At 43.5% G+C, this 12138-nt stretch overlaps 1 long non-coding RNA gene across 1 annotated transcript in view; it reads left to right on the top strand.

Annotated features, from left to right (window-relative positions):
* The window catches only part of LOC307220361, a 108552-nt gene that overhangs the window by 3853 nt on the left and 92561 nt on the right, over window positions 1–12138 (top strand). Inside the window, exon 2 of the long non-coding RNA XR_013840851.1 lies at window positions 4510–4705. This is a non-coding gene — a long non-coding RNA (uncharacterized lncRNA). The remainder of the gene's footprint in view (window positions 1–4509; window positions 4706–12138) is intronic.

The raw sequence follows: 12138 nt of genomic DNA, 5'->3' as shown, positions 1-12138 counted from the left end.
CCTCACTCATTTCAGCAAAGTTTTACAATACAGTTTTCCCTATGTGCTGCCTTGGTTGCTAAAGATAGTGTTATGAAAATCTCTGATGGGATTAAGTTCTGGAAATTGAATTTCACATTTATTACTTTTTGAAAGTGATCCTTAATTTTCTGTGGAGGAATGCAAAGTATCATTTTCTTCTCCTTTCAGATATTGGGCTAGCTTCTTAGATGGTGTAAGCTGGCATTTCACACTAACCCCCAAAGCAGCATAGTGGTCCATTATTCTAGAGCAACTGAGACTCTGAAAGTTCTATCGCTTCCTAGTCTAAAACTGCTAACCAGGGTGCCCCATGGGTGGATATGCTAGGTACTGAAACAGGCCTAGGAGAGGAAGACATTGCTGCAGATGTGTGGCTTATCCCAAAGCTATGAACAACCAAAGGCTGCACCAAGGACTGCATCCCTGGTGCAATGAGGGGAGAATGCAAATACAGGCCCTCAGCTGCAGCGGTTTCAGGTGGGGTTGCCATTTAGTGGAAAGGAAGCAAGCACTTTCTAAAAGAGGAGAAGTGTCTAGAACAGCATGTCTATGGGCTGCTGGCTCATGTCTGCAGCTTGGAACATCAGCTGTGAAATTGCTCCACTCACCAAGACAAGGCAAGAAGAGGACTTCCCACTTGGTCTGAGATGCCCTGAGAACCAACAGTCTTGACAGCTCTTTGAGTTTCTTGCCCTGCCTCCTTCTGGCTTGTTTCCTTAACCCTGACTTCCTGGTCTTCGTCTCTTGTGTCTCTGGCTCAACTGCTCTAGCTCAGCCTTGACAGGAAAGGATGCTGACTGTGTTCTAGATTGCCCTCCTTAAAGATGATGGTTGCCATTGTGAAGGAGAGGCTCACAGGCCAGTCTCTCTCTCTCTGGACAAAGGGCTCGCCAAGAGAAATGGAGAGATTGTTTTGTGCATTTCCTGACACAACTGGCAGCTATGCCCTTCTCTGGAAATGGCTCCTGTCCCTGTGAAACCGTGGCACCGCATATCAGTCATTCCAATGCCTTTTGTACTCACTGGTTGCAACTTAGGAAACCAGGAGGACCCAATTTATTCTTACCAACTAATTGGATAGAGTAGACAGCCATAATGGCTTTCAGATTTCTCAAAAATTAAAGGGCTAGAGATGTCATTTTCTTTAAATGAAAGCTACAAATTCAAGGTGGGGTCTGGAAATCCCCGAAAAGGCCAGATCCACACAGGCCTTTCTATGGCATCAGCTGTGGGCACAGCATTGTAAACTGATTGCACATTTTCATTCTGCGTCCCACCAGTTCCCCAGAGGTTGCTCTTTCAATTCCTGCCCACCAGACAAATGGCTATTTCTGAAAGATCAATCACATTTATCATTCCCATTATTATAAGTTTATAAGTTGTTTCCCTGCCCCCCCCCAAAGCTATGTTTTGCTTATTTCATAGCTTCAAAATTCTCTCTCTTTGGATCTGCATTTTGGCAGATATCTTGAGTGGCAAATGTGCTCTATTGTGTTACTGGTAATGGTTGGGGACACAGTGGTGCAAAGGAATGATCTTTCACCATCATTGCACTTGCAGCCAGTGGAGGCCACCAAGATTTATGGGATTCTGGAAACTTGAGGTGTTATATTGTATTCCCTGGACTTAGGTACAATATCTGCTGGTGATGTGATTTTTACAGCTGGATAATCACAGTGAATAGTAGGATGACTATTGATGGGAGGCCTTCCTGGAAATCTTTATAGCTCCTGTAGTCATTGTAAAATATGATGTCAAGGGCTAGTGGAAACCAAAGCTGCCCTGAGTCTAGTTTCTTTTTCTTACTCATATAGCATGATTCCTTTTCTATAGCCATACTTTCTCTTCCACCATTAAGCTGCAACTCATTTTAAGCTTCAGTCAAGGTTATAGGGAGGAGAGTGACATTTTTCACAAAAATAGCACACTGGGATGTGCTGTTTCAGCCCGCTCACTAGGAAACTTTGGGGTTTTCAGGTATTCCCCAACCTTGGGCAATCTTCTGAATCTAAATACTTTTATTACAGAGGTGATCATTCCTCTATTGTGGATCAGCAATTCTATCAGAGCTCAGGGAACAAGAGTGTTAACTCCCTCCCAATTTATTTCTTTTTCTTTTTAACCCTCCCTATTTCTGGAAAAAATAATATCCATCAAGGGGTTTAAAAGTGCTTGAATTATGATGGTTAGGGGGTTCCTAAGGAAACCCCAGCCTCTAACTCCGCTCCATTTAAGCTACATCATGGCCCACATCTGGGTGCCACCAGCCACTGCAAGACCACAATGCTGAGCTAACAGTCTTTGTACCTCTGACACTTTGCTGTGTTTCTTGCCCATCCAGCAGCACTTACAAGGAACCATTGGTGGCCTCCAGTGAATCACCATGGGAACTCACCTTGTGCATTCTCATAATGCCATCGTTCTCCCATTTCCACCCCCTCCCTAATATTTTGTTCAAAATCACTTGCAATCTCATGATGATACCACCTTGATGTCTGCAACCCATACAGCATGTGCACTTTTGCACCATGCAGAAAATACCAGATCCTCCTTGCTCTGCACATAAATACTCGGCAACGGACACTAGCAACCCACTTTGTGAGCCCATGTTAGGGACTGGCTAGATGGTGAGGAGTAGTGAAAGGTGTCAGCCGGGGAACCCCCAAGGGAAATCCCAGAGGAGGAAGGATCAGAAGGCAGGGATTGGTGGTGGGACACTGAAGAGGTTAGAGGGGGAGGAGGGGCTGGAAACTGAAGGGGCGACAGAGTTTTGTGAGCCAGAGGAACCTGTGAAAGGGAACAGTTCAGACTCTGAAGCTGAAGCAAAGGAGTGGGGTCAAGGGGCTGCTAAAGAATCCCGGGACTCTCCATCTCCTCCTGTGACAAGCTCCCCTCCCCCTGGTCTCCAAGAATGTGCAGGAGAATGAGAAGGGCAGAACAGAGGTCAGAGGTGGGCAGACACAGTTTGAGACTGCTTGGGAAACATCCGGGAGAGGGAGCCTTAGGATGGGTGGAAGGCAAGGACCTTCAATCCAGGCAACCGCTCTATAGGGGCAAGACCTGCTGGGAATTGTTGCTGAGTTGTATGTTGCATCCTTGAAGAAAGAGTTAACTTCACTGCCAACTGACTCTGCATTGGACTCCAGGCCTGACAGCCCACACTGCTCAGTGCATGAGTTGTAAGTGAATTCATGGATTTTATGGTGGGTTGCAGAATAGGCACTAGATCACCATTTTTTAAACAAATGCTGGTATCAAGAACATCAAAGTGACTTTAACATTTATATCTTGTGAAAACAACAGCATTCTGATTGAATTTTGGCTTCTGCCTGTCAGTGAGGCAGAATAGATGACAACAAGGCATTTCAAATTCTTGAGTACTGTTGTGACATTTCTTAAATGATATATGTGGAGTGTATTCAAACAGCTGTTTAGTTTAGCGGTTCATGGATGGAAATTGTCAAAAAGAATAAATGGTATTCATTGAAATCCATAAAGGTAATAAAATAGTGAAAGAGATGGCAAGAAAAACAACTCCATCACCGGCAGTGTGGTTTGCAAGATAACAGCTGTGCTTCATAACACTAAGGCAAGGGTAGGGAAGCTTTTCTGAAGGTTGGGATCGATCATTATCTCCTTCCCCCTCCTGTTGCGACAAATTTGACAGTTGGGTGGGGTAGCCCACCTGTCAATCATCTGACATTAGTAAGATGTGCTGTGCTTTGAAGCCCCGATTCTTGGGACTTCAAATCACAGCACGGAGCTGTCTGAAAGCTTTTTGCAAAGAGCCCAGTCCTGCTCTTTAAAGTGCCCCAAACTGGAAGTTCCAAAAGCAGCAAGGGGGCTTTCAAAGAGAGGTGGTCCTTGAGATCTCATGCTCCTGAGCCATAAAAGGCTTTAAAGTTCAAAGCCAGTACTCTGGATTGAGCCCAGAGATTAATTAGTAGCCAGTGCAGTCAGGTCAGAAACAGTGCAATATCACCTGACCTCCTGGTCCTAGACAATAATATGGCCTCTGAATTCTGCACAGTCTACACTGCACTAAATGTATGACCTGTCTTCAAAGGCAGCCCCATGTACAGCATATTGCAGTAATCTAGCCTAGAGGTTACCACAGGTTCGGCAACTCAAGCTGTCTATATAGGGTAGCAGTTGAGGCACCAGTTGAAACTGCCAGTGAACCTACTTGTACCTACAGTGACAGTAAAGAATACAGAAGTACCTCCAAGCTGCATGGCAGCTCCTTTGAGGGCAATGCAAGCCCGTCCAGAACATGTTGAGTCCCATCCATCTAGCATTGCCCCATAGCACTACCTCAGTCTTATCTGGATTGAGCTTCAGTTTGTTGGCTCTCATCCAGTCCATTACCACAGCCAGACACAATCCAGACCATCCACTGCCACAAATGCAGATGTAGAGGAGGAAGATAGCTGTGTGTCACCAGCTTGATGATGGAACACACCCTAACTCAGCCCTTTCATATTTCAGATGTCTAGCAGCATGGGGGATAAGATTGACCTCTGTGGAACCTCACATTGAAGGCTTAACAGAACCAAGCTGGATCCTTCAAGCACTGCTCTACGGAGATGGCCACCCAGAGACCACTGCAAAGCAGTGCCACCCACTGCTACAAGGAAAGGGAAGGCCATGCAGCAGAGACAACTGACCCAGGGACTAAGGGCCAGTAAGACAGAAACTAATAAATAGAGAAAAGTTAACAGGGAGCTAAACTGTACATTAAATATTTCATAAAAACAAGAGATTGCTTCCTTTTTTGTTGGCGGCGACAGAAATGTTTCAAATTTGATAGAAACATGTATGTTGCCAAGTAATATGGATATACTTTTAAACTGAAGTATTCATGGGAAATATCTGCTGAGTATGGAAGTGAGAGCTGGACCATAAAGAAGGCTGATCGCTGAAGAATTGATGCTTTTGAACTATGGTGCTGGAGGAGACTCTTGAGAGTCCCATGGACTGCAAGAAGATCAAACGTATCCATTCTTAAGGAAATCAGCCCTGAGTGCTCACTGGAAGGACAGATCCTGAAGCTGAGGCTCCAATACTTTGGCCACCTCATGAGAAGAGAAGACTCCCTGGAAAAGACCCTGATGTTGGGAAAGATCACAAGGAGCACAAGGAGAAGGGGATGACAGGATGAGATGGTTGGATAGTGTTCTCAGAGCTACCAGCATGAGTTTGACCAAACTGCGGGAGGCATTGGAAGACAGGAGTGTCTGGCGTGCTCTGGTCCATGGGGTCACGAAGAGTCGGACACGACTAAATGACTAAACAACAACAACAACAACAATGAGAGGGACATTATAAATATTAGACAACTAATACCAGAGACCTTACTTGCAACACCTTTCAAGTCCACGGTCTCCTTGGATGAATGGACTTTGTGAAAGGGCAAACCAAACTTAGCTTCAAGGCTTGAAAACCTTGCTGCATGATGCCAATCTTCCAGAGAGTTATTGGGCAGAAGCGCTTGGCTGTTTTGTTTATACTTATAATCACAGATTATCATCACCGATTGGTTGTACCCCCTATGAAAAGATGTTTAGCAAGAAACCATACATCAAGCACTTGATAATTTTTGGTTCTGACATGTGGGTTTACACACCACAAATCTCCAAGTTAGGCAAACGTGGTTTGCATGCTATCTTTCTAGGATATCAGAAAGGTTCTTACAGAGTAATGATGACTGACTCTAACCCAGATAGGCTCACTAGAAGTTGAGTACAATGCCAAATGGGGGGAGAATGTGGGAATTTTCCAATGTTATCCTCATGACAGTGAAGAGACTGAGGATAAACAACAGCAAAACCCCACACCCACTGATGAAGGTTCTGATTCTGAAACTGACTCGGATGGTTCAGAGGATTTCAAGAGTGCTAAGGCCTCTTTGCGACCCTCTGAAGGCTCTGATCGAGAATTGGAGGAACCACTGTTCACCATAGGCCACTTTTCTCCTAAGAAAGAAGAGGAGAGCGTTGAAGACTTACGTCTAATTCTCAGGTCTGAAAGAGCCACAAAAGATAGACCTCCAAAGAGATTTGCTGATGAATTTGCTAAAGCAGCAAAAGCTGTAACTGTTGTTAAACCTCCAAGAAGGTATTTGAACCTTCAAGCTTCCAAGAGATCCAGGCTTTGGATTCGAAGGATGCTGTGCCATGGTTAACTGCCATGAAGGCTGAGCTTGATACCTTAGAGAGGAACAAAACATGGGAGTTAGTTCGAACAGTTCCAGGGATGAAACTGCTTGACAGCAAATGGGTCGTCAAAGCAAAGACAGACCAAAATGGCAAGATAGTCAGACACAAAGCCAGATTGGTAGCCAGAGGTTTCTCACAGATACCAAGAGAAGACTATCATGAGACCTACTCACCCACCATGAGATATGAGAGCATTAGGCTTATGCTCAAACTTGCTGCAGAAGAGAATCTACACGTTTCTCATCACGATGTGAATACAGCATTTTTGTACGGAACCTTAGGTGAATCACTTTATATGCTTCCACCTGATGGCGTACAGGTAAAACAGGATTTGTTTGTTCTCTGAAGAAGTCCTATACAGTCTCAAACAAAGTGCACGATGCTGGCAGTCTAAACTCACTGAAGTGTTGTTTTCTCTAGGTTTTCAGCAAGGTAAAACTGATCCATGTGTATTTGTCAAAGAGGAAGGGCAAAAGAAGCTGTATTGCTTATTTTATGTTGATGATATTCTTTTCTTTTGGAAGGATGTCAAGATGTACAATAGCGCCCTAGCTCTACTGAAAGAGCACTTTGACATGAAGGTTCTTGGTGAGGTAACCAACTACCTATATCTGGAAATAGAGAGAGACCAAGATGGTAATATTTTAGTACACCAGTCACAAAAAATTGCTGATGTGTTAACCAAACTGAACCTGATGGATGCTAACCCTGAAGAAGCTTGGTCGTAATGGAGATGCCAACAAATATATGTGGCTGGAAGTATTTGGTACGAGCAAAAAAGGTGTGGTCCAGATACGGACTCATCACAATCAAATAAGTCTGTAAGGATTTTTCTAATTCTTCAGTGCAGAAGCCAGAATTTCAACAGTTTGTTAGGGGGTACCATATTTCAAACAGTGAAAAAAAGTTGAGTTGGTTTTTTTAATTTTCCCAAAATCGTCCCCCAAAAGCCATTTCTGGGCTATTTTTAGACCAGACCTCTCCATTCTGAAGGAAATCAGCCCTGACTGCTCACTGGAAGGACAGATCCTGAAGCTGAGGCTCCAATACTTTGGCCACCTCATGAGAAGAGAAGACTCCCTGGAAAAGACCCTGATGTTGGGAAAGATGGAGGGCACAAGGAGAAGGGGATGACAGAGGACGAGATGGATGGACAGTGTTCTCGAAGCTACCAGCATGAGTTTGACCAAACTGCAGGAGGCAGTGGAAGACAGGACTGCCTGGCATGCTCTGGTCCATGGGGTCACGAAGAGTCGGACATGACTAAACAACAACAAATATAATTTGCCTAGTCACTACAGTCAGTGGGATATGCCTTTCTGCACATCTCAGCAGCTCAGCTGATGGAAGAGGGGCAATAATATTTTGCAGCACAAAGGATGTGGTACTGCTCTGATCCATTTTGCCATAGTTCGCTTGTCACCAATTGGTAAACTGGTTGTATGTATAGTCCTACCAACTGGGAAGGGCAATCCTCATTACCTACAAAGTGATTATATACACACTGTGGGGAAGTGTCACTTACTGGATTTACCCATGACCTGTTTGGGCATCATATGCATGCTGTATGAAGACACATGAAGGAATTGGGATTGTGCCCATTGGCCCAGACTAACCTCCATGCATCCATCATAAATTCTGATAGGCTATGGATTACAATGAACATGTGGAAAAGGGAGCAGTGGGTGTAATCCTGCTCCTATGAACATTTGAACACAAGACCCGTGTTGTATAAATATGGCTTCTGTGTCTTGACATTAGGTGTTACGGTAATTGTATTCTAATTGGCATTTCAGGCTTGGTCTTCTTTCATACTCTGACTTTGCTTGTCGATGTCACTATTCATTTTGTTCCTATTTGTTTGCTTTTATGTAGGGCTTATTTCATTATATTTCTGCAGCTAATGAGGCCAATGAATGCCTTCATTTTCTTGGAGTTTCTGACATTTGCTTCCACATGGTTGTCAGGTTGACTGCAATACAAAAGGAATGTGACATATTCAAATATTGCTGAGATGGCAAACTCAGCAAATTACTGATGGGCAAACTAAGGTCTATTTCATATAATTATTCTCCCTGGAATTCTGTGATTGGTAAATGTTGAAATAACATCACCCAGCTCCCATTACTGCATGCTAAAGATCATCTGCTCACCCTCAGAATAAGAATAGAATCCAAGAAGCACAAGGTGATATTGATTGTTCATTGTACAGAAGTCCTTGGCTATGATGCTCCAAGGTGAAGATATTTCATGGCTCATATGTGATTCCTTTTGTTAGCAAGGTGGGAAGCTGTTCTCTACCTATATTTCTCTAATATAATATAAAATTTAGAGTTTGTGCAGACAGGCATTGTGAGCAATATCACCAGTGAGAGTTCCTTATCACTTCAACCATATTCTCCAAATGTATTCTTTTCTCCCCCCCCCCCGCCCCCCCCGGGGCAATCTTTATTTTCTGTTTCCTGCCCCAGGTACACTGCAGTCTATACTTTGTCCATGTTGTGTTTTGTGTTTTCCTTCAATCCTGTACCTGCAAACAGATAATGATATTTTATGCACATTGGTACTATGTGCAGTTCATATGCTGATGCTCCAGAAATCAATCCTCCAGAACTGGGTTGCAGTTCCCTGACACATTGAAACTGGAATTTTATACCCAGTTTCCTGTGAGTAAGCCTCATTGAATTTTATGGTACTTACTTCTGGGTAGACATATAGAATTGCAGTGTGTGAGATACATTAGCAGTGATGTAAATCGCTTTTGGGAACACAGGTCAAACTAGATGTTACACAGGACATATATGTAGCTATCTTCTGCATATTTTAATTTAAGTGAAAATCTGTCAGTCCACAGAAGGACTGTGGGGTGCTGGGTACCCACAGTGTGGGGCCCAAGTCAGCACCCCTGCCCACTGACAACCCCCCAGTATGATGATACTGTTTTAAAGAAAGCCTGACATGGTTTCTCTTGACACTTTAGTGTAACATCTACTTTGGCCCTTGGTCTGCTGGACTACTGTGGCATTCAGCTGATTGATGAGGAACTGGTGGAAATGGCAATCCTGCTGCACGTTTTAGGTGCCCCAATCTCTGTTTCCATTCATGTCTGTTCAACATTTATCTCTCTGTCTCAGACAGAGAACAGAGAACAGTAACGTAAGAAATACAACCTGTTCTGTCTGCAACACATTTGAAAAGACTTATGGTAGCTGAACGGAAATTGACAGTGATAAATATCCTATATTGGTTAACTAGTCCCATACTGTGCCGTTGTGTATATGGAAAGCCCTGTCTTGTAAATGTATTCCCTATGACATTCCTGTCCCAAACTTAGATTTTTCTTTCTTTAATAAAGAATGTCTGCAGAATGTATTGACTTACAGTGTCATCACGAAAGTGCAATTGAATCAAGCCCCGCCTGATGGCTTGCAGCTGTTCTGAGTTGATAATTATGCTTGATTAGTATTGATTCACTAAGAATGGAAATCAGCAACGGTCTTGGTTTAGATCAAGAGCGACATTTTTCTTCTCATTTGTAGCTATCACATTTGTACAGGAAGAAATACAGAACTGCATATCCCTTTGACAATTGCAGGCTATATGGGAACCATCTGACTAGTGGGTGAAACCAATGTCCTGTTGGGTGCTTTGGAAAAAATTAAACTTTGCCCTTCAAATTCAGTTTGTTGATGGCATACAAATACATCTAAGCTGGGGGACGTAGTTTAATTTGGGGGCAACATCTTCTGCTGTTGTTGTCATCAGGTTTCTCCTTGCAGAGCTTACACTACCTGAAATGGGAGTTCAGAATCAATTATGATTTGCTCCATTTTGTATGTTTGTGTAATACCTAATGCTAACATGTATATCTAGACTTCCTAAGCAGAGGCCAGTGCAAGATGGTTTATAACAGTTTAAAATAAGCATTATAACAAAAACAATTTAAAATGCAATAAAACAATGGAAAGCAGCAGAAAAAACAGCAAAAAGTAAAAACATGGGCAGCACGGCAGCACAAGATCCCTGCAATGAAAGAGCTGCAGCAGGGGAGTTGTCAGCACAGAGTTCATCTCTGGAACTCCATGCCACAGGGCAACACAAGGCTAACAGGGCTTGGGCAGGGGGCAGACATCCTCCAAGGGAAAGGCAGCTCTCAAGCAAGAAAGCTCACAACAGACAGTGAGCCAGAGCAACACCCTTAATTTTGCCCCCCCCATGTTGCTCTGTAGCCTCCCCACAGCTCAGATGTCAGGTTAGAGGGACCCCTAAACAAGAGTTCAGCTCATTTGCCCCCAAACCCTTTAATTCCTGCATAAATGTTAGATGGCCTTTGGCGAGGTCCAGCTGGGATTTTCTTGCCTTTTTGCTGGCTCTTTCAATAAAAAAAAACCTAAGCAATGTAAAGGGAACATGGGAAGCTGCCCAAAGCTCAGACCACTGATGGATTGATCTCAATATTGACTACACAGGCTGGCAGCAGCTCTCCAGGGTTTCAGGAAGGGGACCTTCCCAGCCCCACCTGGAGGTGCCACTGGGGTTGAAACCTTTTGCATGCAAAGCGGATGCTCCGCTGCTGAGCTGCAACAGAAGGAGAGAAGAAGAGCCGCTGCGCATTCCAGATTCGGGGGGGGGGGCTGTTAACCCAGCAGCACCAGGGCCCCCAAAAGGGGCTCCTTATGTCTCTTAAGTGTTTCCTGTCCATCATCTTCCTCTCCCTCCTTCTCTCTCTTTCTAGAAATAAAAATAAAATTTGGTCCAGTAGCACCTTAGAGACCAACTAAATTTGTTCTTGGTATGAGCTTTCGTGTGCATGCACACTTCTTCAGATACACTAAAACAGAAGTCACCAGACCCTTATATATAGTGGGAGGGTGGGGAGGGGTATTACTCTGAAGGGTAGTAGGAGATGGGTGATTGACTCAGCGGGTATGGTAAACCTGTTGATGACTGTTAACGACTGCAATTAGTCCTACAGGAAAAAGCAAGGGATAGTATGCAGATAACAAAAAATAGTTTTAGCATGTGTAATGAGACAAGAATCCAATATCTCTATTCAGACCAGGTCTCTCCATAGTTTTCGATTTAGTAATAAGTTGTAATTCAGCAACTTCTCTTTCAAGTCCGTTTCTGAAATTCTTTTGTAATAAGACAGCTGCTTTGAGATCCAGTATTGAAAACTATGGAGAGACCTGCTTTTTCCTGTAGGAATTGCATGCTTGGCTGGTGGGTGCTTGAGACTGGGCGTTTTCAGTGGTGGCCCAACATTTCTGCAACTCCCCAAAGAGTTATGAATGACCTCGTATAGGTCTTTTTAAAACAGATCTTAACGTTTGTTTCAGTATGTGCTGGATTGAGGTATTGTGTGCTGCATGTTTATACTGTTACTGTTTTTAGATTGGAATTAGGCTGTTTTTGTGTATTCCCTATTTTAAAATTGTTGTTTACCAGTTTTTGCAAGCTTCTCTGGAAGGGCTTTGCCCTGATAGGTGGTATATAAACTCCTCAAATAAATAATATATGGTATGAGTACATAGCAAAGGGATGTGCTTAGATCAACACTCAACATATTCTGTTTGCCTGGATTTTGAATTTAGATGCTCATACGAGCTTCTTTGCTTGTGGGGTTTGCAATGCTCACAAATCCATTCTGTATTTTCTTAGCAGTTCTATCATGATAGAATCTGAAGTTCCAACCCAGGTTTTATATGTCTTTCAATAAGGTGTGGCTTATTGTTCAAAGGCCTTGTGTCATTCGTAACTTAAAACAGCTCTGGTTGGCCAGGAGGCATACATGGAAATTTGATCTTGTTTCCAGTGCAAGAGCCTTAAACTGGATATTAAGGCCGCAGCTTTCTGCTGGCTAAAAGACTGGCTACTTCTCGAAGACACTGACATACTG

This window comes from Podarcis cretensis (assembly GCF_951804945.1).
Source record: "Podarcis cretensis genome assembly, chromosome: 1".
Lineage (NCBI taxonomy): Eukaryota > Metazoa > Chordata > Lepidosauria > Squamata > Lacertidae > Podarcis > Podarcis cretensis.
The sequence above is the reverse complement of the archived record's forward strand: the minus strand, read 5'-3'. Positions and strand labels throughout refer to the sequence as shown.